The 23,683-nt window shown below is 48.5% G+C and overlaps 1 long non-coding RNA gene and 1 other non-coding gene across 3 annotated transcripts in view; both read right to left on the bottom strand.

Moving 5' to 3' along the window:
- LOC114118717 (uncharacterized) overlaps positions 1-23,683 on the bottom strand; it is an 81,311-nt gene that overhangs the window by 29,540 nt on the left and 28,088 nt on the right. Inside the window, exon 3 of one of the 2 annotated variants that reach the window (XR_003591886.3) lies at positions 2,540-2,689. The exons of the other annotated variant lie outside the window; for it this stretch is intronic. This is a non-coding gene — a long non-coding RNA (uncharacterized LOC114118717). The remainder of the gene's footprint in view (positions 1-2,539; positions 2,690-23,683) is intronic. 2 annotated transcript variants of the gene reach the window in all.
- LOC114118799 (U6 spliceosomal RNA) lies at positions 15,399-15,504 on the bottom strand. The gene has a single exon (XR_003591962.1). It is a non-coding gene; the product is annotated as a U6 spliceosomal RNA (small nuclear RNA).

Below are 23,683 nucleotides of genomic sequence, written 5' to 3'. Positions count from 1 at the left end.
GAATGCCTGTTTGCCTTTTGAGTGTGCGGACTAATGGGAGGCAAGCAAGGTGCAGGGTGAAAGTTAAGGAGGTCCTTGCTCTCAGAGTTGTGCCTGGGCAAGATTTATTACAAGCTGGCTTGACTTTTATTTCTGACTGTATAAAAACCCCTGGAGACCGTGGGCAATTCAAGTGGAGGGAGGTTTCCCCAGAGAAAGATCTTGGGCTTGCTGCACATTTATCTTTGAGGACTCAAATTGGTTTTAATTTGAGTTAAAAAATAAAGGTCAAAGCCCAGGTTTGAGAATTCAATCATAATCACTACTCCAGGGAAATGTGAATTGTCTTCTGTGTTCCAAGATATAAATTCCAGGTGTCTGGATGGGGAACTGGGCAGAGCCTAGGGTAGAGGGGATGGAGTGTGACATTAGCAGAAAAATGGGGTCTACATCTTCCTGATTAAACGTGCTTTCATTGCCATGACTCAACTTTATAAATTCATTGACCTTTTCCTCTGATACATCGTAAAGCTGACTTTCCTTTTCTGACCTCATTTCCTCATTCATCCAACATTCACTGAATGCCTTCCATGATCCAGGCAGAGGGTCAGGCAATGGGCGTACAAAGGAAAATAAGATTTTTTTGTTTTGTCTTCTTGAAGAAGACAATCTTAGAAACTGACCTTTACAGCCCCAGGTCTATGACAGATGTGTGTACAAAGATGGATGAGTGTAAAGAACCAACTTTTAAAAAGTTCATCTCAAAACCAGGGTAATGAAAACCTCTTACTTCTTACAGATTTCATGTAGAAGTCTTAGACTAGCAGTCCATGGATCAGTGCCCACAGAATCCATACACTGGATTTACCAACATTTTTGAAAGAGTTCATATTTTTTAAGACATAAGATGATTTTCTGGCATCTTTTAAGGCACAAAAAGATGTGACAATGGGCCCCCATCCACACAGCAGTGCTTGGCCAGATCTGTGTCGAGGCTTGCCCTCAGGTGGGCCCTGTGCTAGCCATCCTGCCCTGTCCCCACCCGCCCGCATCTCCCAACAGAGAAATTGTGGACCTACCATCCTATGACCGCTGCACTGGGCTCACTGAGGCCATTTCACGACTGCTGAGTGCATTTTAAATTTGACCTCTTTGAAGAAGATAGACTCGTCTCTGAGAAAGAATGTTTGGCACAGGTACACAGTGTGTGTGTTTGTGTGTGTGTGTGTGTGAGGGAGAGAGGGCAGGGGGCCGGGGTAGAAGAGAGAGAAGAGAGGAAGACACACACACAGAGGCTCAGCGGTTGGCCTATGAATGAGCAGTTAGAAGTAGGTGGGAGGGGAACATGGACACTGGGGTCGTGTCCAGCTGCTTCTCTCTTGGGAAACAGACTCCTGGGTTGAGGATCACTTTTATAATAACAAAATAGTGGGCAAGAGAGACACTGAAATCCATAGACAGGTAGAGACATTGAGAAAGACAGAGGCTCACAGTGAAGGACCCTTGGGAAAAGCCTGTCAAAGATGTTCATGACGGTGAGTGGGTCTCATGATCACTGAGCCCAGCCAGGATCTGCCTGAGAGGCCGAAGGCATGCCTGTCCCCACACAGGAAGATGGTCAGGGAGGGTGGAGAAGGCCGGCCGGTGGGGTGCCACATGAGTGGTCCTGAGACTCCGGATATGGCCTGTTGACGATGATGGCATGTTAACAATGATGATGCAACCCAAATTCCTAGTCATCCCTAGAGCTGAAAGTCGTGGAAGCTGGAGCAGTGGGTGGGGCCTGAGTACACTCCCGAGCCCTGTGAGCGCGTGTGAGTGTGTGCACGCGTGCGCGCCTCATCCAGGGTCGCCTGGTTACGGCAGACCAAACTCCAAGCCTTGTGCTCAAGCTCTGCAGACGCCTGTTGACTAGAGACCCCAGTTATGTGCCGGACGCCTTTGGGACACTAGGAATAAAGCAGCGAGGAGGTCAGACACGTACCTGCCCTCACGGAGCTCACGTTCTAGTGGGGGAGAGACAATAACCAAGTAAATCATCCAGTGTATGAGGAAATACATCAGGTGGTAACAAAACAGAATCAGAGGGCGTGACAGCTAGCCATAGGGCTGGGAGATAGTCACAGCTGCAGGGCCAGGGCGGGCTGGCCGGATGACGGGTGTGAAGAGCTTCAAGCAGAGACGCCTGCTGCCACGGAGGACCTGGGGTGTCTGGGTGGCCAGGGGGCCTGAGTTGGGGAGCAGTGTGTGAGGTGGAGGGCCCAGGTGAGACTGGAGGAGGAGGCAGGCAGCAGGCCAGCAAGGCCCTGTGGAAAGTTCCGAGTTCACTCTCAGGGCTGTGGGAAGCCGTTGGAAGGTTGTAAACAGGGGAGGGACATGATCAGAATTATTTTCCTTAAGCTCCCCTGGCGGCTGTGTGGCTAGTGGGTCGCAGAGGGCAGGCATGGAAAGCTGAGGGCTGGGGTGGGGCCAGCCCAGCCGCCCAGGCAGCGAAGGTGGAGGGCAGAGGTCAGCCTCGTTCCCAGCCCTGCCCCAGGCTCCCCGGGTGCCCATGGCTTACCCCGCTTTGCACCTCTGGTAAGGCATGGCACAGCCTGGGCACACACGCAGTCATCCTGTGAGTCAGAACACTGGGCCTTGGTGACAGACACTGGCTAGCTCTGGGGCCTTGGGCGAGTGATACATGTTCTCTGAGCCTCTGTTTTCTCACCTGTAAAATGGGGAAAACAAACTTTCCTCAAAGTAGGCTGTAGTTACATGTTCTCCCTTGCAAGTCCAGGGCCCCACCTGATGCTTCAAGGCTTTGGTGAGCCCCAGAGAAAACCAGAGGCTGTGTCCCTGCCTAAGGAGGGGCTAGCTGCAGGGCCCATTGGACTACCCAGGCTGAACCTCAAGGTCCCCTGGGCCGCCTGGAGGTCTCACCAGACCTCTTTCTCTGAGCAGGAAAACAGGAGAAAGCGGGCAGGACCCGGGTGAGGACCAGCCCCTCTCTGAGCGACTAGGAGAGGGCCAGGTTAGGGGGAGGCGGAGGACATGACTCACTGGGTCAGACACAGAAGATCCCAGGAGGAGACATTCAGGAAGTGGACCCACCCTCCCCCACCCGCCTGCTGTTTCAGGGAGCACATCTCACTCACATCCCCAAGCTCCTGGACAGGAGGCAGGAGGGAGGGGAGTGGAGCAAAGGGAACAGGGGTCACTGGAAGGTTAGATGGGGACATAAAGGATCCTGGGGCGTGGGGGAGGGGAGGGTGGACAAGCGTTCCAGGGTTGATGGCCCAGCGAACAGCCATCGCCAGGGAGGCACAAGGGGTCCTTGGGGCGAGGGGGGTGGTGGGCAATCAGTGGGAGCTCTAGGGGTGGCAGGAGAGACCACCAAGGGGGCTGGGGTGGTGGGTGGAGTAGCAGACACCCTGCCAACAAGCCCTCAGCACCGACCATTCCCCTGCTCACTGGCCCAAAGAGGGCAAACCAGAAGCTCCTACAAGGCAGGCTGAGGGCTCCCTACAGGCAGGCCAGGACAGAGGGCTGGGGAGTTCACACTCATTGCAGGACCCCTCAGCCAACGGTTTCCGCCCCTCTGGTGTGCTCAACACCACCTCGCAGGGCCGGAGCCAGAGAGACCCTTCACTATTAACGCACCCACTCTGGGCCCCCTGCCCCCACCTGTCTCACGGCCCCATTCCCCTTGCCAGCACTTTCGGGAATCACTTTCCAAATAAACCACTTGTATTCACATCCTCATTTCAAGGTCTTCAGTGAGGGAGCCAGGCTGAGACAAGAAGGGAGTCAGAGGAGGGTTTCTAGGAAGTTTCAGGAGGTCAGTGAGGGAGGAGAACGGCCAAGGATGGGGAAGAAAATGATGGGAAGTAGGGTCAGCCTTTGTGCAGGGGCAGGGCAGATACCAAGATACGCCCCAGGGCTGCTGCGAGGACCCTTGGGCCAGGCCCTACCCTTATTAGCCCTCTCCATTTCTCTGTCAGGGCTCATCACCCCTAGAACGAGGACGATGGGGAGGGTGAGGTGAAGCCTTTGGTCAGGCCCTGAGGAGACATCTCTCCCAGGGCAAGTACCAAGAAGTCTGGGGACAGAGCTAGACCTCTAAATCCAAGCCCGCTCCCCCTTCCAACTTAGTAGACCTGGTTGGAAGAGTCTCGGATGATAGGATGGTTGAGGTCCCACCCGAGTTTTGCAGGTACTGTAGGTCTGAGTTGTGGCTGGGTCACCATAGCCTTTGAACTGGGCTGTGGGAGGGGTTCTCATCAGGGGGCTCAGGACTCAGGCAGCTGCCAAGTGACAGTGCTGAGGGAGCCCTCAACCTCAGCAAATTGTCTGAGAACAATTCATTCTGAGGTCTGTCAGAGAGCAAACCTCAGACACTGTCCGAGAAGTCCACCCCTCTGGTGTGAGACTGCCACGACTTCCCTTCTGCACCTCTGTATCCTCTCATTCCCTGATGCAACAGATACTGGTCATTGCCTACTGGGTACCAGGCACCCTGCATATCAGGAGGGTACACCAGAGAACAAAACAGGCACACTCCTTGCCTTCATGGCCCTTTCAGCCATGGGCAAAACCATGGGTAAATGAGAAAACAAGAGGAGAGACGTTGTTTACAAACTTTCAAAGAGTCCTAAGTAAGTCCTAGAGAGCTCAGGAATGGTAGAGTGAATATAGACGGCAACATTGTATTGGAAACTTGCTAAGAGACTAGATCTTAATTACTACAACCCCTAAAAAAAAAAGATTATGGGGCATGATCCAGGTCTTAACCAACACTACAGTGTCGATCCTGTTGCAATATAGGAATGTATCAAATTAAAATGTTGTACACCTTAAATGTACACAATGTTATAAGTCAAGTATATTTCAATAAGAAAGACAAAGGAAGTAACTTCAAATTGAGAAAAGTTCTGTGAGGGAAATAAGATGATATATTAGCAGTCAAAGGCAAACCCAGGGCTACCCTGATAGCTCAGCTGGTCAAGAATCCACCTGCTATGCAGGAGACCCTGGTTAGATTCCTGGGTCGGGAAGATCCACTGGAGAAAGGATAGGCTCCAGTCCTCTTGGAGTTCACTTGTGGCTCAGCTGGTGAAGAATCCACCTTCAATGCAGAAGACCTGGGTTTGATCCCTGGGTTGGGAAGATCCCCTGGAGAAGGGAAAGGCTACCCACTCCAGTATTCTGGCCTGGAGAATTCCAGAGTCGGACATGACTGAGAGACTTTCACTTTCACTTTCAAAGGCAAGCCCACTTTGAAGAATGATCAAGGAGGGCTTCTTGAATGAGAAGAGTCAACTGACACACACTGAGCAACGCTCATGCCTGGCATTACTTAAGACATGGCCTCACTCCATCCTCATAATCTTCTCGGGTTCCCATCTACAGACGAGGAAGCTGAGGCTCAGAAAGCGACACGACGTGCCCAAGTCCAGCAGAGCTGGGAATGGCACTTCCAGGTCCCTACCCCAGCAGACCTGGGTCTTGCCTTGAAGACTTTGCCTGCTCCATTCTCTTAACAACCCTCTCCATTCTTCCTCCTCACACCCTGGTTAAATCTCCTTCACCCAGCATGGAGGTCACCTCTTCCAGGAAGCCTTCCCTGACTTGCAGTGCCTGGGTCAAGGTCTTTTCTTTGTTTCCACAGAGCCACAGTCGCAAAGTGTTAAAATTCTACCTTGACCTCTGGGGACATCTCTTCCTCCTGCTGTTCACATTGTTGCAGCAGAGTTCACCGTGCTCGTAAATGGCCCTTCCGTGGATGCCGTTGACTGGTTGAAGGGTGGGCACCTGGTGCAAACTAAGACAATCAGAAGCCTTCCCTGGGACTTGGGATTTGGAGCCCAGAAAGAGGAGTCTCTGTGCACGTGGCTGGAACCGTATGCAACAGTAGCCGTGTTCTGCCACATGGCCTGGGCAGCAGAAAGGCCAGCAGGCAGTGAGCACAGAGTGGACACTGTTGCTGGGAGAGAAGTAGAGGCGAGAGGCCAAGAGAAAGCCCTTCCTGGGCTCCCCACCACCACGCTCACTCTGCGTGTCCAGCCCGTCCCTGGTGCATATCCAGCTCTCGGAGGCCAAGCCCGTAGTGTCCTTCTCCTTATGGTTACTCACAACCAAAAGGCTCCAAATACAAACTGCTTAGCAAACATTTATTCAGTGAATGAATTGATCCAAACGTGGTGCTGATTTCACCAAGTCTTTCCTTGGTGGTATGTTAACATGTATGTGTCAGTTGCTCAGTCCTGTCTGACTCTTTGTGACCCCATGGACTGTAGCCCGCCAGGATCCTCTGTCCATGGGATTTCCCAGGTAAGAATATCGGAGCCAGTTGCCAATCCCTACTCCAGGGGGTCTTCCTAACTCAGGGATTGAGATCACATCTCTTGCTGCTTCTGCATCGGCAGGCAGTCTCTCCACCACTGTGCCACCTGGGAAGCCCCAGACTAAGGTGGAGAATAATAATAACAACAAAACTACTCTTGTCCAAGATGGAAAGTCCTGAACGGCCGGTTCCTTGAGTCCAGAAAAGAAACAGTAGGACACATCCCAGCAAGAAGTCCCATCACAGGGCTGGGGTGACAGGCTCCTCTTCCCAGGCCACCTCTCCTCTCTGGGGTGTCACCCTCAGACAGAAGGTTTCAGGTCTGAAATGGGTCCCTCCCAGTGACCTGACCAGCTCTTGGATGTGAGCTGGAGGAGGAGGCATGGGTTTGCCTGGGAAGCAGAGGTCACCAGTCAGAGCGGATGCTTTGAATTTAGACCCGGGTTTATGAGCCGCAGCAGCCGCCAGCCGAGGACAGGGCCCAGCCCTTCCCAGGCCAGGGGCCGCTGGGAGGAAGGCTCACTTTTAATGGTGTGCCTGTTTCTCCCAAATATTACGCTAGGCAGGGAGTTTGGACCAGAATGAAAGCAGAGGGTCTAATTTTAGACAGTACCTATGAATGAAACCTGACCCAAGCTGGGGAGGAAATACCTTCCACCAGCCCATGCCAGGACCAGTGTGTGTGATTTTCTGCTAAATTAGGCAGCTCCGGCAAACAGGTTACTGCAGGGCTTGGGACTTTTTTTCTCTTTTCTCTCCACTAAGTTGGTCAGACTCTTTGTTTCTAAATATACATCCCTCCTCCCCTCAGCCCCCTTCTTTTACGAAAGCTCCTGGTCACCACGTCCCAGCATGTTCTGGCTGGTTAACTATCTGTTCTTTCTCTCTCTTTTTTTTTTTTTTTTCCTGCCCTGCCCTTCCTGGTGTGGCCCTGCTTAAGACCAACAATTCATGACATTAGGTCAAGTGCATGGGACTCCAGAGTCCTGAATATCACACTACCAGAGGCAAGCATCAGCTTGATTTGGGGTCAGACAGAAGCCAGGCCTAGACCGTGGGGTGGATGAAGGCAGGTATCTGGTCTGTCCCAAGTGCCCTGTGGGAATCTAGGCTCAGTCAACACCCAGCAACTCTCTGCCCTCTTGGTGGCTACATTCGAGCCCACTTTGCATAGAGCAGAATTCATTTTTTTTTTTTTTTCTTCTCAAAAATGGTTTGGCAGTGTCACTCAGGAACAAAAGGAGAATATGACCTGCCATCACCGTGGACATTACAGTGGCAGGGAGGGAAAAGGCAGCACTTAGGAGCCAATGGTAAGGACACCCACTCAGCCCCATCTCTTCCTGCCCGTGTGATCTTCGGGGAGCCTCTTGTGCTTGATAAACCTCCGTTTCCTTATCTGTGAAATGGAGGTGGCCATCCCTACTTTAAGAGTGGCCCGTGCCAGTGACTCTCTGCTCGGGACGTTCCCAGCTCCAGCTCCACCCGGGGCCTGGCCAGACTTGGGGGCGAAGGCGGAACCGAGTCAGCCAAGCAGGACAGAGGCTGGAGCAGGACAGCGGCTGGAACGCAGCTCCGTTCCCAGTCTGGGGCGCGGCCCTGGCCCCGCTCAGGATCCGGTTCATCTGTCGCTGGGCTCTGTGGCTTTGGAGCAAAGCTCTGTGGAGCGTCCCAGGAAGCCTGGCCAACTGAGCAGGTCTGGGGGGGTGGGAGAGTATGCAAGTTTCTTGGTGGAGACCACGGTCCTTGCCGAGATAAGCTGGGACCTGTGGGCTCCCTCCCCAGCAGGCCCTGACCATTTGCTTGGCATATGTCAAATGACTCAGCCATTTGGGACCCATTTTTCCTTCTCTAGAATTTTTCCCACAATGTTCCTGGGAAGAGGAAAAGAAACTTCCCTAGGAGATGTGTTTATCCCTGAGCACTTATTTTCTTTGGGGGTTTGGGTTGGGTGCTTAGTGGAGAAAAGGGAGCCGTTAGTGGAATCTTGGTCTCTCGGCCACTCTTCTCACAGCACCTACCCCAATAAACCATTTCTCGCTAAACAGAGATTCTTGATTTTTTTTTTCATTTTCTTCCTTCTTTCTCCCTTTCCCCCTTCCCTTTCTCTCCTTCCTTCCTTAAATGTTTCTTTCAAGAGCAATCCAGCAGATCCGGTTTGCTGTTAACTGTGGGTGGAGATGGAGTGGAGTGCTTAGACGTGGGTGGAGTGGTCTTGGCGGGCACTCACTGCTAGTACAAATCCGTTTAACCACTGTCAGTGGGTTCACGGAGCACCCGCAGTGTATCCTAAGGACTATTCTAGGTGCACGTACATGGGAGAGGGGAGAAGCAGCATGGAAGCAAAGGAGGACAGAGGAGGTTGAGATTTGCTCTGCTGACATGGTCAAGAAAGGGGTCCTCAGGGAGATGACGTCTGGGCAAGTCTTTGCAGGTTGAAGAGGAGTTCGCCAGGTGGACAGGAGGGGTCTAAGCACCCCAAGCAGGGCACAGAGCACACAGTGGTAGGGAGTGTGACCAAGTCTGGCATGCAGCAAGTCATATAAGAGAATCAAGGTGGACACTGGGTTTTATAGCCTCTGAGGATACAAGACACAGGAGAGTCCAATACAAAGTAGAGGAAATTGAGGCCTCTAAGAGCAGTTCAGGGAGTCACAGGGGGTTAGAGGTGGCGTTGAGGGGCTCTCAGCAAAGACAGTCTAAAGGAAGGGCTTCTGAGGGGTCCATCAGTAACGACAGTATTTCCCCAGTAAGGGAAGAAGACACTATGGAGCAGAGCTCACTGCGGTCACCCCAGGACACTTCTAAAATGCAGACTCAGCGCCTCACTCCAAGAGAGTCTGATTCAATTGATTGGGGTATGGCCTGAGGAATCTGTAGTTTTTTAAGCTCCCTGGGAATTTGATTGCACTCAGCGTTGAGATCCACTGCTCCCAAGGAAGGAGACAATACCAACAGAGGGGGCAGAATGAGGCAGGGAAATAGGGAGGCATTTTAGAGGAAGGGCAGCCAGACCTGCATGTGGAAAGAAGCAGGACGGCACACTGGCTCTTATTCACGAAGGGCCACAAATTTCGGGTTCAGAGGCCTGATCTCCATTCTGTTTGTAGACGGAAGACACTGAAAGTTTTAAACAGGGGTGTAATCAGACCAAAGTCTGCTGGAAGTAGGGGAAGGCTGGAGTGGGGGCAGCTGTTATGGACTGTTGGTCAGGGAGAGCTACTCAGCCATGAGACCAAGTGCATTTTTGAGCATCTGTCTGCTGAGTGCCTATCAAGTTCATTATTGTTATTATAGTAGATGTGATGGTTAATTTCATGTGTCAACTTGGTTTTGTCCCAGTACCAAGACAGGTAGTCAAACATTTCTCTGGATACACCTATGAGGGTGCTTTTGCGCTTGTCTTTTTAAATATTTCTTTGTGTACCTGGCTCCAACAGATCTCAGCTGTGGCATGTGAGCTCTTGGGCATGGTGCCCAGGCTTCTCCAGCTGTGGCACCCGGCCTCTCTAGTTGTGCCGCACAAGCTTAGTTGCCATGTGGCATGCAGGATCCTGGTTCCCCACCAGGGGCTGAACCCACATCACCTGCATTGGAAAGTGGATTCTTAATCACTGAACCACCAGGGAAGTCCCATGGGATGTCTTTGAATGAATTTAACAGTTTAAGTCAGTGAACTCTGAGCAAAGCAGATTGACCTCTGCAATGTGGGTGGGCCTTATCCAATCCGTTGAAGACCTGAATAAAACCAAAAGACTACTGACTTCCTCTGAGCTACAGCAAATGGCCTTCATATCTGAACTGAAACACTGGCTGTCTTCTGGGACTTAAGACTAACTGATAGCCTTTTGGAGTTGAACTATAATGTCAGCTTGTCCCTTGGTGTGCAGTTTGCCAGACCACTGCAAATTTTCAACTTGCCAATCTCTACAATTGTGTGAGCCAGTTCCATAAAATGCACCTCTCTCTTTCTCTACCTCTTGTTTTTCTGGAGAGCCCTGGCTAATACCTCAATTCCCTTACCAGTCTGCGGCTTCAGCAGAGCTGAACTCTCTTGCTAGCAGGGGCACAGGGATGCCTCTTGGCCAATCCATAACGATCAATGTAGCACAACCTTCCTCACTTCCTGCAAGAGCTCGGTTCTGTAAAATTGGGCGAACATATGGGTTTTCTTTGTGTAAACTAAAATCTCTTAAACTCAGAGTATCAGGCAAGATGCTTTCAGCAACAAAACCCCAAAACCTCAACTCATAAACCATAAGTAAATATTTAGCTCATGTTTAGCTCATGAAAAGTCCAGGTGCAGGGCAGTTTCCAGAACTGGCTAGCTTAGCAGTTCAGAGCTGTCATCAGAGTGGACTCCTTCCAGTCATCCTCTGGGTCTCCGTGTTGGTCTCATCCTCAGCTGGGTAGTAACACAGCCACAGTGGTTCCAGATGTCTCAACCCCACACCGCAGCATCAGGGAAAAGTAGGAGACCCTCACTTTCTGTGGCTTTCTCTTAAAAGAGAGGAAACTCTTCTGGAGAGCCTCCAGCAGCTTCCTCTCTCATCTAATAAGCCAGAATTGCTCGGCAGGGCCACTCCTGAACCTAGGTGGGTGACGTCGTATTAACTGACTCAGACTAACCCCCTTGGGAGTTTCCCAGGTGTGTGCGTGCATGTTAAGTCACTCCAGTCACGTCTGACTTTTTGCGACCCTATGGACCGTAGCCTTCCAGGTTTCTCTGTCCATGGGATTCTCCAAGGAAGAAGTCTGGAGTGGGTTTCCATGCCCTCCTCCAGAGGATCTTCCCCACCCAGGGATCCAAACCGTGTCTCTTACCCCCTCCTGCACTGGCAGGCAGGTTCTTTACCACTAGCAAGACCTGGGAAGCCCAGTGGTAAAGAGTCCACCTGCCAGTGCAGGAGGCACAAGAGATGAGAGTTCGATCCCTGGGTCAGGAAGATCCCCTGAAGCAGGAAATGGCAACACTCCAGTATTACTGCCTGGAAAATTTTACGGACAGAGGAGCCTGGTGGGGTCACAAAAGAGTCAGACATGACTGAGCACACACACACACACACACACACACACACAACCCCCTTGGAGGGCTTCCCAGGTGGCTTAGTGGTAAAGAATCCGCTTGCCTAGCAGGAGGCACAGGTTTGATCCCTGGGTTGAGAAGACCCCCTGGAGAAGGAAATGGCAACCCACTCCAGTACTCTTCCTGGGAATGGACAGAGGAGCCTGTCATGGAGCGAGGAGCCTGATGGGCTACAGCCCATGGGGTCACCAAAGTCAGACACGACATAGTGAGTAACCCACCAAACCCCCTTGGATGCACTGGACGTTAGAATGAAGGATGACACCTACTCAAGTGTGCCCCACAGCTGCAGACGCCTCTATTAAAAGAGCCCCTCTGAATTACACATCTGTTTGATAAATGTGCCGTTAAAGAGGTGGGTTCTGACAGGTCTAAAGGCGACACACATTGACAGTTATTCTGAATTGTATTTTACTGTATTTTTCCCCTCTGAGTATTTCCAGAGGCCATCAATTGTCCACAAATGACACTACCAACAGGTCACGCTCTTCCAAGGTGGCTTTCTCAAGGCTTGTGTAAGAGATCACACTGTATATAATGAGGATCTGGGAGGAGAATGATGACAATATGCCAAGAGCAGTACATGCAATATGTCATTTAATTCCTGTAGGAACTCTGGAAAATAGCTCTCATTATCTCTTGTGTCCGTTAGGGATGCTTCAGGTGCGAGCAACAGGGTACCTGAAGATTAGCATTGACTTAATTACCTTCTGTAACAGTGAGTCCCAAATGCAATTGTTCAGTATCATCATCAAGGAACTTTCTGTCCTTCCCCTGATTATCCCCAGTGCACGGGCTTTCATTTATAGGCTCATCATATCATGGTTGTAAAATGGTTACTTCAGCTACAGTTAGCACACCTTTGCACAAAGGAATTCAAGGCAGGAAAGAAAGGGAAGGAAAATGTTTTGCATAAGCCTCCAATCAGATTTCCTATTGGTCAGACTTGGTCACATGCCCTCTCCCCAGCCAATCACTAGCTTAGATCAAATATGTTGCATCCACATGGTAAGCACATTGCCACATGGATGAATTCTCTGATAGCAAGGAAAATGGGTGAATAGCTATGTGGTGGGTTACTACTACTACTACTACCACCAAGTCGCTTCAGTCGTGTCTGACTCTGTGCAACCCCATAGACAGCAGCCCACCAGGCTCCCCTGTCCCTGGGATTCTCCAGGCAAGAACACTGGAGTGGGTTGCCATTTCCTTCTCCAGTTGGGTTATTAGCAGTGTTTTATTGTTCAGTCTCCAAGTCATGTCTGACTCTTCTCAACCCCACGAACTGCAGCACACCAGGCTTCCCTGTCCCTCACCATCTCCCAGAGTTTGCCCAAGTTCGTGTCCAATGGATTGGTGATGGCTATCCAACCATCTCATCCTCTGCCACCCTCTTACCCTTTGGCAGTCAATCTTTCCCAGCATCAGGGTCTTTTCCAATGAGTCAGCTATTTGCATCAGGTGGCCAAAGTATTGGAGCTTTTCGCCTATTTGCCACATGCCTATTTTACAAATGGGCTCCCCTGATAGCTCAGTTGGTAAAGAATCTGCCTGTAACGCAGTAGACCCTGGTTCAATTCCTGGGTCAAGAAGATCAGTAGCAGTACCCACTCCGATATTCTTGGGCTTTCCTTGTGGCTCAACTGGTAAAGAATCCGCCTGTAATACAGGAGACCTGGGTTCAATCCCTGGGTGAGGAAGATCCCCTGGAGAGGGGAACAGCTACCCGCCCCAGTACTCTGGTCTGGAGGACTCCATGGACTGTGTAGTCCATGGGGTCACAAAGAATCAGACATGACTGAGTGACTTTCACTTTCACTTTATTTTACAAATGATGAAACAGCAGTTCCAAGAGGTTAAGCAAAATGCCCAAAGTCACCCAGGCTACAAGAGGCAGAAAGTGAAAGAAAGAAAGTGAAGTCGCTCAGTCTTGTCTGACTCTTTGCAACCCCATGGACTGCAGCCTACCAGGCTCCTCTGTCCATGGGATTTTCCAGGCAATAGTACTGGAGTGGATTGCCATTTCCTTCTCCAGGGGATCTTCCCTACCCGGGGATTGAACCCGGGTCTCCCACATTATAGACAGACGCTTAACCGTCTGAGCCACCAGGGAAGTCCAACAAGAGGGAGAAGAATGATTTAAATTCGGGCCTTTCCATAGTCAGATGACAGCAGGTGAGGATATAAGTCCTGAAGTTCTTGTTATTCACATTCCTGAACCTTCTGTTGGCCAATTGCACTTCATGCTGGCTGTCCATGGTCACCCCAAGTGTGGATGGCACCTCATGCTCACCGACCGCCGGCCCTATCACACACGCAACCGATCCAACAAGGACTTCCAGTTTGTTATTTGGAGGATATTAAGACACAGCTCTGCTGGCAAGTACAGTCATTAACATCAGGCTGTTAAAAGCAATGGTTCCGTTTGTGCTGAGACGTTTTTATGACATGCAGTGAACATGAGAGAACTGTGAGCAGAACCACTTACAGACTTAATCCTAAGGCCTGCAATGATATAAACGGAATGCTTTTTCCAGGTGTGGATTGGGGGAAGCTGCACACGTAAGCTTTGGGTTGACAAAGGACTTGTGTAGGAAAGTAGAGGGTCACAGGAAACACAGCGGACAAAACTCTGGTTAGAAATCAGGACGTCTCCTTCTCCTTCTAGTCCCATTGCTGACGTTTGCCAGATGTGGGACCCTGAGCTGGCTACCTCTTCTCTCTGGTTGAACCTTCTTCCCATCCTTGCTTTTGCCCTGCCCCCCGCCCCACATACACACACACAACCTAATTCCAGAGAAGAGCTAATTCTTACTCACCTTTGTTTTCTTTTTATTGTCTAAGGTCTAGCCCATGATAGGTACTCAGAAAGCGTTTGAATCAGTGAATGAATGAGTAAATAAATGAAGTGAATGGATGACTCTCTCCCTTGAGGGAGGAGTAACTGACTTCCATATTCTTACCTACAATAGAGGAGGTACTCAATCCAAGCTAAGTGAACATGCGACTGAATGAAATGTTTCCAGCCATCTGTTGTGTTTACCGACTCCACCTGGCCATTGCACTTGTGGGTTCTTCTGCCTAGAACTTTCCTCGCCTTGTTCCTTCTGATCACAGCTCAAATCTCTCCGTCTCAGAGATGCTGGACCTGCTCACCTTGTCCAAGACCCACACTCCGGCTTTTAGCACCTCTGCATGTCTCGCCGCATTGCCTTATTCATTTTCCTCCCTAGTACTTTTCTCAATGTGAGAGGGTTTTATTTATTTGTGATCTTCCCCCTCCCCTAGCCTACAATACAATGAGTTGCAGCTGGAGATTTGAGGTTCCTCTCGAGTTTCAGCAGAGGACTTGGGGTTCCTCTCAAGTTGTGTTGGGGCAACTCCTCTCCACCAGTGACGTGCAGGGTGGCTCCGCCTAGTTGCCATGAGTGGGTGGCTACTCGCTAGTTGCAGCATGGGGCTCCTCACTAACTCCTTGAAAGTCAGGCAGTTCAAGAGTCTATCTTGTTCACTGTGGTATCACCATCAGAATGCCTGCACAATTTAGAAGTTCAATAAACATTTACTGAATGAATGAGCAAATGACTATGACTTCCAATCTCTTATAAGCTTTCCAGTGGTTCCCTTTCCAGAGCCAGAGGTTCTTCCTCATCCATCCAAATCCCTCCAGGACCTCTCACAATATAAAGCATCTCAAAAGTTTTTCCAGCTGAAGCCCACAGGCCCTAGACGCTGTGCTCTGCACCAAGAGAAGCCACTGCAATGAGAGGCCCACATATCACAACTAGAGAGTAGCCCCTGCTTGCTGCAACTAGAGAAAGCCCATGCTCAGCAATGAAGACCCAGCACATAACCAGACATTAAATAAATCATTTTTTTAGAAGTCTTTCCAGCCTTGGTGTCAGTAACTTCATACCACCTTGGACCTCCTACTCCAACCTTCTCCAGCCCTACCCTTCATCCTTGGCATTACTGGCTATGTTTAATTATGGTACAACCACGCAATGGAAAGTGATAAAGCTACTAAAAATAATTTGCATGTCATCCTTGTGCAGGGGGCATGCTAATCTTCTCGGGATTGTTCCAATTTTAGTACATGTGCTGCTGAAGTCAGGGAAGCCTGCTATGCTGCAGTCCCTCGGGTTGCAAAGTCAGACATGACTGAGCAACTGAGCATCAACAACTGAAAATAATACAGAAGTGCTTTCTCGACATGGGAAGTTGCTCACAATACATTGTTAATTAGATTGAAATGTTTCATATAGGTAGCCAGGTTCTATTTCTATAAATCTCTATGTGTAGGCGGGCTTTTATGTGCATCTACAATGTGCAACAAAATATTACCAGTGATAGTATTTGTATATTTCCTTTACATTTTCCAATTTTCTTACGATGTTTCTATATCCCTTATATACTTTCTGAAAATATTAAAATGAACCGTGTGACATTGCTATTTTGATCAATTAAAAACAGCCAATTGTCTTCTGTTTCATATGACTGGATGAAACAAACTATAAAAATCACCTAGCATTTAGGCTGAGTTGAATTTTAGAAAGCATTAGAAAGAATATAAAGACTAAGAAATCCCAACGGGATTAAGTGATACACACTGTCATGTATAAAACAGATAAGCAACAAGGATATATCGTATAGCATGGGGAATTATAGCCATTATCTAGTAATAACTTTTAATGGAACTTAATCTGTGCAAATACTAAATCACAATGTTGTACACCTGAAACTAATATAATGTTATAAATCGACTCCAGTTTCGTTAAAACTAAGACTAAGAGCCCCAAAATTGCATGCTGGGTGGAACTGCCATGTAAAGAACCACCCCATCAGGAGAAGCAGGTTTAAGGAGCAGGTCTTTTAAAGCTAAAAGGCTGTGACCCACCTATGTCCCATAAGAGGGCACTAAAGTCCCGATCACTGCAGACCGACAGGTGACTCCTTGGAGAACTGATCAGGTGAGAACTGGGAGGTGATTTCTGTTGCGGTTCTGGATTTCAGGCTACCCTGCCTGGGGTCCATACATAAAGTGCCTGATTTGGGAATCATTTTGCCTGTTATTACTTGAGCAGAAGTCAGCTCTGCACCCTGGGAGGCTGTCGAGATTCACCAAAGGAAGGAGAGGAGGAGGGAGGAGAGGAGAAAGGGAAGGAAGAGAGGATATTTATGTTTCCCAAGCGCAAAAGTCAGCAGCTGGAGCTTTCGCTAATGTGCTAAGCATAGTTTCTGAAAGGGGAAGTGACGTCTATATCTATGACGATAATTTGTAAAAACTCAATGGTCAACACTGAAGGAAAATCCCTAATTTAGACACTCAAAAGAACCTTTTGTGAAGTAATGACTCTGATGGGCTGTGGCATTTGTCAAAAGGTTTTGTCATAGATAAGCACCTAGCTCAGAAGCAGGAAGTCAGAGTAAGGGAGATGGCAAGAGCTGTGGAAGGTTCTGGGAAAGGTCATAACCAGCCTTGGTCACTGTGCTCAAACCACAAATCAATAGGCTTTGAATATTTAGTGTAGACATTCACCCTTGGCAAGGAAGGGAGCCTCACCCAGTCTCTGGAAGGCAAGGGCAGTGTATGCTTAAATGCATCTGAGGAAATAACAGCAGGAAAAGCAAATGTAATATAACTACATGCAAAAAAAAAAAAAAAAAAGGCAAGTCTCAGAATTTGAAAAAAAAATTCAACCCAAAATGACAAATAGCTAAAAAACTTGTATTTAATTTATTTAAAAATAAACAAGAGTGGATATCCCACTTCACTGGAAACCAAGCAAAGGCAAATTAAAGCAAGAAGATGTCTAGTCTCTGTTGTCAAACTAACAAGTTTTAAAGGTTAAAAGTATATAAGATCCCATACTGATGAGCGTGAGTAATATGCGTGTCCTCAATAATTAGATGTGGAACTGTGAATTTTTATATTTATATATGTACACATATATGTATGTACATATATATAATATATACATGAGATTTGGGCTTCCCTGGTGGCTGAGACAGTAAAGAATCTGCCTGCAGTACAGGAGACCTGGGTTCAATCCCTGGATAGGGAGATCCCCTGGAGAAAGGAATGGCAACCCACTCTAGTATTCTTGCCTGGAGAATCCCCTGGACAGAGCAGCCTGGCAGGCTACAGTCCATGGGATTGCAGAGTTAGACACCACTGAGCAACTAACACGTTCATTAATTCAACAATATATAACAGAAATTTCAAGAGCTTTGGCCTAGTAATTCTATTTCTGAGCATCTATCTTAGAAAAACAATCCTTAAATTTTTAACTTTGACTTATTTATGATAGTTTAAAAGTTGAAACAACTTAAACCTTCAATAATATTGGGATTATTAGGTAGATGACAACATATTTACTTAAAATAGTACTATAACAATTTACAGTAGTATTTCAGTTCAGTTCAGTTCAGTCGCTCAGTCGTGTCCGACTCTTTGCGACCCCATGAATCGCAGCACGCCAGGCCTCCCTGTCCATCACCAACTCCCGGAGTTCACTCAGACTCACGTCCATCGAGTCCGTGATGCCATCAAGCCATCTCATCCTCGGTCGTCCCCTTCTCCTCCTGCCCCCAATCCCTCCCAGCATCAGAGTCTTTGCCAATGAGTCAACTCTTCGCATGAGGTGGCCAAAGTACTAGAGCTTCAGCTTTAGCATCATTCCTTCCAAAGAAATCCCAGGGTTGATCTCCTTCAGAATGGACTGGTTGGATCTCCTTGCAGTCCAAGGGACTCTCAAGAGTCTTCTCCAACACCACAGTTCAAAAGCATCAATTCTTCAGCGCTCAGCCTTCTTCACAGCCAAACTCTCACATCCATACATGACCACTGGAAAACCATAGCCTTGACTAGACGGACCTTAGTCAACAAAGTAATGTCTCTGCTTTTGAATACACTATCTAGGTTGGTCATAACTTTTCTTCCAAGGAGTAAGCGTCTTTCAATTTCAAGGTTGCAGTCACCATCTGCAGTGATTTTGGAGCCCCCCCAAAAAAGTCTGACACTGTTTCTACTGTTTCCCCATCTATTTCCCATGAAGTGATGGGACCAGATGCCATGATCTTCGTTTTCTGAATGTTGAGCTTTAAGCCAACTTTTTCACTCTCCTCTTTCACTTTCATCAAGAGGCTTTTTATCTCCTCTTCACTTTCTGCCATAAGGGTGGTGTCATCTGCATATCTGAGGTTATTGATATTTCTCCCAGCAATCTTGATTCCACCTTGTGTTTCTTCCAGTCCAGCGTTTCTCATGATGTACTCTGCATAGAAGTTAAATAAGCAGGGTGACAATATACAGCCTTGACGTACTCCTTTTTCTATTTGGAACCAGTCTGTTGTTCCATGTCCAGTTCTAACTGTTGCTTCCTGACCTGCATACAGATTTCTCAAGAGGCAGGTCAGGTGGTCTGTATTCCCATCTCTTTCAGAATTTTCCACAGTTTATTGTGATCCACACAGTCAAAGGCTTTGGCATAGTCAATAAAGCAGAAATAATGTTTTTCTGGAACTCTCTTGCTTTTTCCTTGATCCAGTGGATGTTGGCAATTTGATCTCTGGTTCCTCTGCCTTTTCTAAAACCAGCTGGAACATCAGGGAGTTCACAGTTCATGTATTGCTGAAGCCTGGCTTGGAGAATTTTGAGCATTACTTTACTAGCATGTGAGATGAGTGCAATTGTGCAGTAGTTTGAGCATTCTTTTGCATTGCCTTTCTTTGGAATTGGAATGAAACCTGACCTTTTCCAGTCCTGTGGCCACTGCTGAGTTTTCCAAACTCAGCTGGCATATTGAGTGTAGCACTTTCACAGCATCATCTTTCAGGATTTGAAACAGCTCAACTGGAATTCTATCACCTCCACTAGCTTTGTTCGTAGTGATGCTTTCTAAGGCCCACTTGACTTCACATTCCAGGATGTCTGGCTCTAGGTGAGTGATCACATCATCATGATTATCTGCGTCGTGAAGATCTTTTTTGTACAGTTCTTCCGTCTATTCTTGCCACCTCTTCTTAATATCTTCTGCTTCTGTTAGGTCCATACCATTTCTGTCCTTTATCAAGCCCATCTTTGCATGAAATGTTCCCTTGTTATCTCTAATTTTCTTGAAGAGATCTCTAGTCTTTCCCATTCTGTTGTTTTTCTCTATTTCTTTGCATTGATTATAAAAACCTTGTTAATAAGGACAATCCGTTCAGTTCAGTTCAGTCACTCAGTCATGTCCGACTCTTTGCGACCCCATGGACTGCAGCATGCCAGGCATCCCTGTCCATCACCAACTCCCAGAGTTTACTCAAACTCTTCTCCATTGAGTCGGTGATGCCATCCAACCATCTCATCCTCTGTCATCCCCTTCTCCTCCTGCCTCAATCCTTCCTAGCATCAGGGTCTTTTCCAATGAGCCAGCTCTTCACATCAGGTGGCCAAAGTGTTGGAGTTTCAGCTTCAACATCAGTCCTTCCAATGAACACTTGGGACTAATCTCCTTTCCTTAAAAAACTGGAAATAGAACTGCCATACAACCCAGCAATCCCACTGCTGGGCATACACACTGAGGAAACTAGAATTGAAAGAGACACGTGTACCCCAGTGTTCATTGCAGCACTGTTTACAATAGCCAGGACATGGAAGCAACCTTGATGTCCATTGGCAGATGAACGGATAAGAAAGCTGTGGTACATGTACACAATGGAATATAACTCAGCCATTAAAAAGAATGCATCTGAATCAGTTCTAATGAGGTGGATGAAACTGGAGCCTATTATACAGAGTGAAGTAAATCAGAAAGAAAAACACCAATACAGTATACTAATGCATATCTATGGAATTTAGAAAGATGGTAACAATGACCCTATATGTGAGATAGCAAAAGAGACACAGATGTAAAGAACAGTCTTTTGGACTCTATGGGAGAAGGTGAGGGTGGGATGATTTGAGAGAACAGCATTGAAACATGTATATTACCATATGTGAAACAGATTGCCAGCCCAGGTTCGATGAGACACGGTGCTCAGGGCTGGTTCACTGGGATGACCCTGAGGAATAGGATGAGGGGGGCAGATGGAAGGGGTCCAGGATGGGGAACACATGTACACCCATGATGATTCATGTCAATATATGGCAAAAACCACTATAATATTGTAATGTAATTAGCCTCCAATTAAAATAATTAATTTTTTTTTTTTAAAAAAAGGACTTCTCTCCTTTAGGATGGACTGGTTGGATCTCCTTGCAGTCCAAGGGACTCTCAAGAGTCTTCTCCAACACCACAGTTCAAAAGCATCAATTATTTGGTGCTCAGCTTTCTTTATGATCCAACTCTCACATCCATACATGACTACTGGGAAAACCATAGCCTTTACAAGATGGGCCTTTGATGGCAAGGTAATGTCTTTGGTTTTTAATATGCTGTCTAGGTTGGTCATAGCTTTTCTTCCAAGGAACAAGTGTCTTTCAATTTCATGGCTGCAGTCACCATCTGCAGTGATTTTGGAGCCCCCCAAAAAGTAAAGTCTCTCACTATTTCCATTGTTTCCCCATCTATTTCCCATGAAGTGAAGGGACCGGATGCCATGATCTTAGTTTTCTGAATGTTGAGTTTTAAGCCAGCTTTTTCACTCTCCTTATTCACTTTCATCAAGAGGCTCTTTAGTTCTTCACTTTCTGTCATAAAGGTAGTGTCATCTGCGTATCTGAGGTTATTGATATTTCTCCCGGCAATCTTGATTCCAGCTTGTGCTTCATCCAGCCCGGCATTTCACATGATGTACTTGCGTATAAGTTAAATAAACAGGATGACAATATACAGCCTTAACATACTTCGTTCTCAATTTGGAACCAGTCTGCTATTCCACGTCCAGTTCTAACTGTTGCTATTAGTCTTAGTCTGTTTTAAATGTTAGTATTGGCTTTGGTATTAGGATCAGAATTAGCTTTAGGATTAGGAATGAAAGTGAAAGTGTTAGTTGCTCAGTCCTGTTGGACTCTTCGAGATCCCATGGACTGTAGCCTTCCTGGCTCCTTTGTCCATGGGATTCTCCAGGCAAGAATACTGGATTGGATTGCCATTTCCTTCTCCCAGGGGATCTTCCTGACCTAGGGATCCAACTCAGGTCTTCAACACTGTAAGCACATTCTTTATCATCTGAACCACACTGTAAACTAAACACTGGAGATACAGAATGAAGACGCCTAATCCAGCAGATGGGAGTGGGTGTGGAAGACTTCCTGGAGGAACTGGCATTTAAACTGAGCCCTGAGGAATAACGAGGAGTTCACTTGGTGACTGTGACGGTGGAGACGTATTCTAGGAAGGGAGAACCAAAGGCCCAGAGCTGACAGAAAGCAGAGGGCACACAGTTAACTTAAAGACTTCCGGCATAGAAGACACACTCAGGTGGAGAGAAACTTATGAGATGAAGTTGTTGAGGACGGCAAGCGCAGAGGCCAAAAGGCCTCTGAGCCAGCATGGGACATTTGGACGTCATCGTGAGGTCACGAGGGCTTTCGGCAGGGAAGCTGCAGGAGCAGATTTGTGTTTTAGCAAGCCCTTTCAGCAGGCCCTGTGCAGAAGAACTGAAGGAGGCTGGAGGCAGGGAGTCCAGGAGGAGACGGCGGCCATCACCCAGACAAGGGAAAATGGCGACCCAAACTGGTGGGCAGGTGGAGAGAGGGGGCGGGGCCAAGAAGGGGGCGGGGCGGCAGGCTCCTGGCTTGAGTGACAAGCACTTGGGCTGAAGGTCTGTTTTCAGCTTCTCCTGTTTCGAGTTTGTATCCATAATAAGATAATGAGATTCTTGGAGGGCAGGGACTGTTTTAAGCATCTGTGACTCCCTGGGGTCTGGTACACAGTGGGCACTCAATGAATGTCTCCTCCATTCGGGCCCCTCCCAGCCACCAGCCGTTCCACTGGGCTGAGCCCCTGCCAAGGCCTTTACCACAGCAAACCAAACCGCAGTGGGTTTCCAGAAATGTGGAAAACATCCCCTCAGGAATCCAGACGTCCCCACGGCTCTCCTGTGCAGCAGAGGGAGGGAGAAGCTGGGCTCGAGGGGAAGGCTGGGGGCTGAAGGCCACTGCTACCCAGGGCTGACATAAGTGGCCCATGGGGACTGCCTGCAAGAGGAGTCAGGAAGGGAAAGGCATCCTTCAGGGCAAGTGTGGGGCACACGGGCTCTCCAGCACTCAGGGGCTACTGAGTAAGGCCAAGACAGGCAATAAAATCTCACCCAACCCTCACCCTCAGCATACACAGATAGACCATCTCCTCACCACCTTTCATGGAGCGTCTGTGAGGGCCGGGACCCCCCACAACCCGACTCAGCGATGACTGATAGATGAGGGAACGAAGAGCCAGAGAGGTGGACTGTCTTGCTCAAGATCACACAGTCAGTAAGGGCGGGTTTGGAGATTTCAGCCCAGGCCCTGGTGGTCCCAAAGTCCTTACTTTTCAGCCACCCAGTCAGAAAGGCCAACGCTTGGAGCCAGTGGCCCATGAGGTCAATTCAGCATGCAGACATGTTTTGCTTGGATCCAAAGCTGCTTTAAAAAGTAGGAAATTTCACATAAAAGACGAGGTTTCCGGCTTCTGGTTAGAAATCAGATCTGGCAACCCTGGGCCCACCTTTCCATGGGACCACAACTGGCTGAGCTAGGAGTGGCTGCCCCTCAGTCCAGGCTTGTGGTCACCACACCCTGCCCCAGCCCACATTCCTCATAGATGTCCCCTGCCTGGCCCCTGAGAGTACCTGCCTTTGCATCCTGGCAGGCCTGGGGGCACCCTCTCAGGAGAGAGACCCAGACCATAGTGTGAAGGTTCTGAGCCCCTTCCTCAGCATCCACCTCTGGGTTAAGCGCATGATCTTTAAAGTCAGGCCTGGGGCCCATGGGTTTTCTCTTTCCAAGCTTTAGTTTTCTCATCTATAAACAAGGATGTTAGTCCTTATCTGCTGGACTGTGGAGAGAATGACTTGCATTTCCAGTCCCTGGGTTTGGGCCGCCCACAACTCCTCCTTCCCCCTTTTGTGGAACAGAATAAGCTCAGGGGGTCTAGCAGTCACTCAGGCCCAGGCAACACCCATCAGAGTGGAATGAGAACAGGCCAGGTTTGCGGGTGTTCCATGGGCTGGATGAGGCACTGGCTCTAGGCTGTCACAAACCTCGGGCTGACCTTTCCTAAACCCAACTGAGTGGACCTGCTGGTTCCTTCTGTGTCTGTTGCCCTCTTTAGAATGCACACTCTGCGAGGCCTATAACCACGTTTTCTTTGCATCTGTATCCT

Source organism: Ovis aries, chromosome 16 (assembly GCF_016772045.2).
Source record: "Ovis aries strain OAR_USU_Benz2616 breed Rambouillet chromosome 16, ARS-UI_Ramb_v3.0, whole genome shotgun sequence".
In the NCBI taxonomy this organism is placed as follows: domain Eukaryota; kingdom Metazoa; phylum Chordata; class Mammalia; order Artiodactyla; family Bovidae; genus Ovis; species Ovis aries.
The sequence above is the reverse complement of the archived record's forward strand: the minus strand, read 5'-3'. Positions and strand labels throughout refer to the sequence as shown.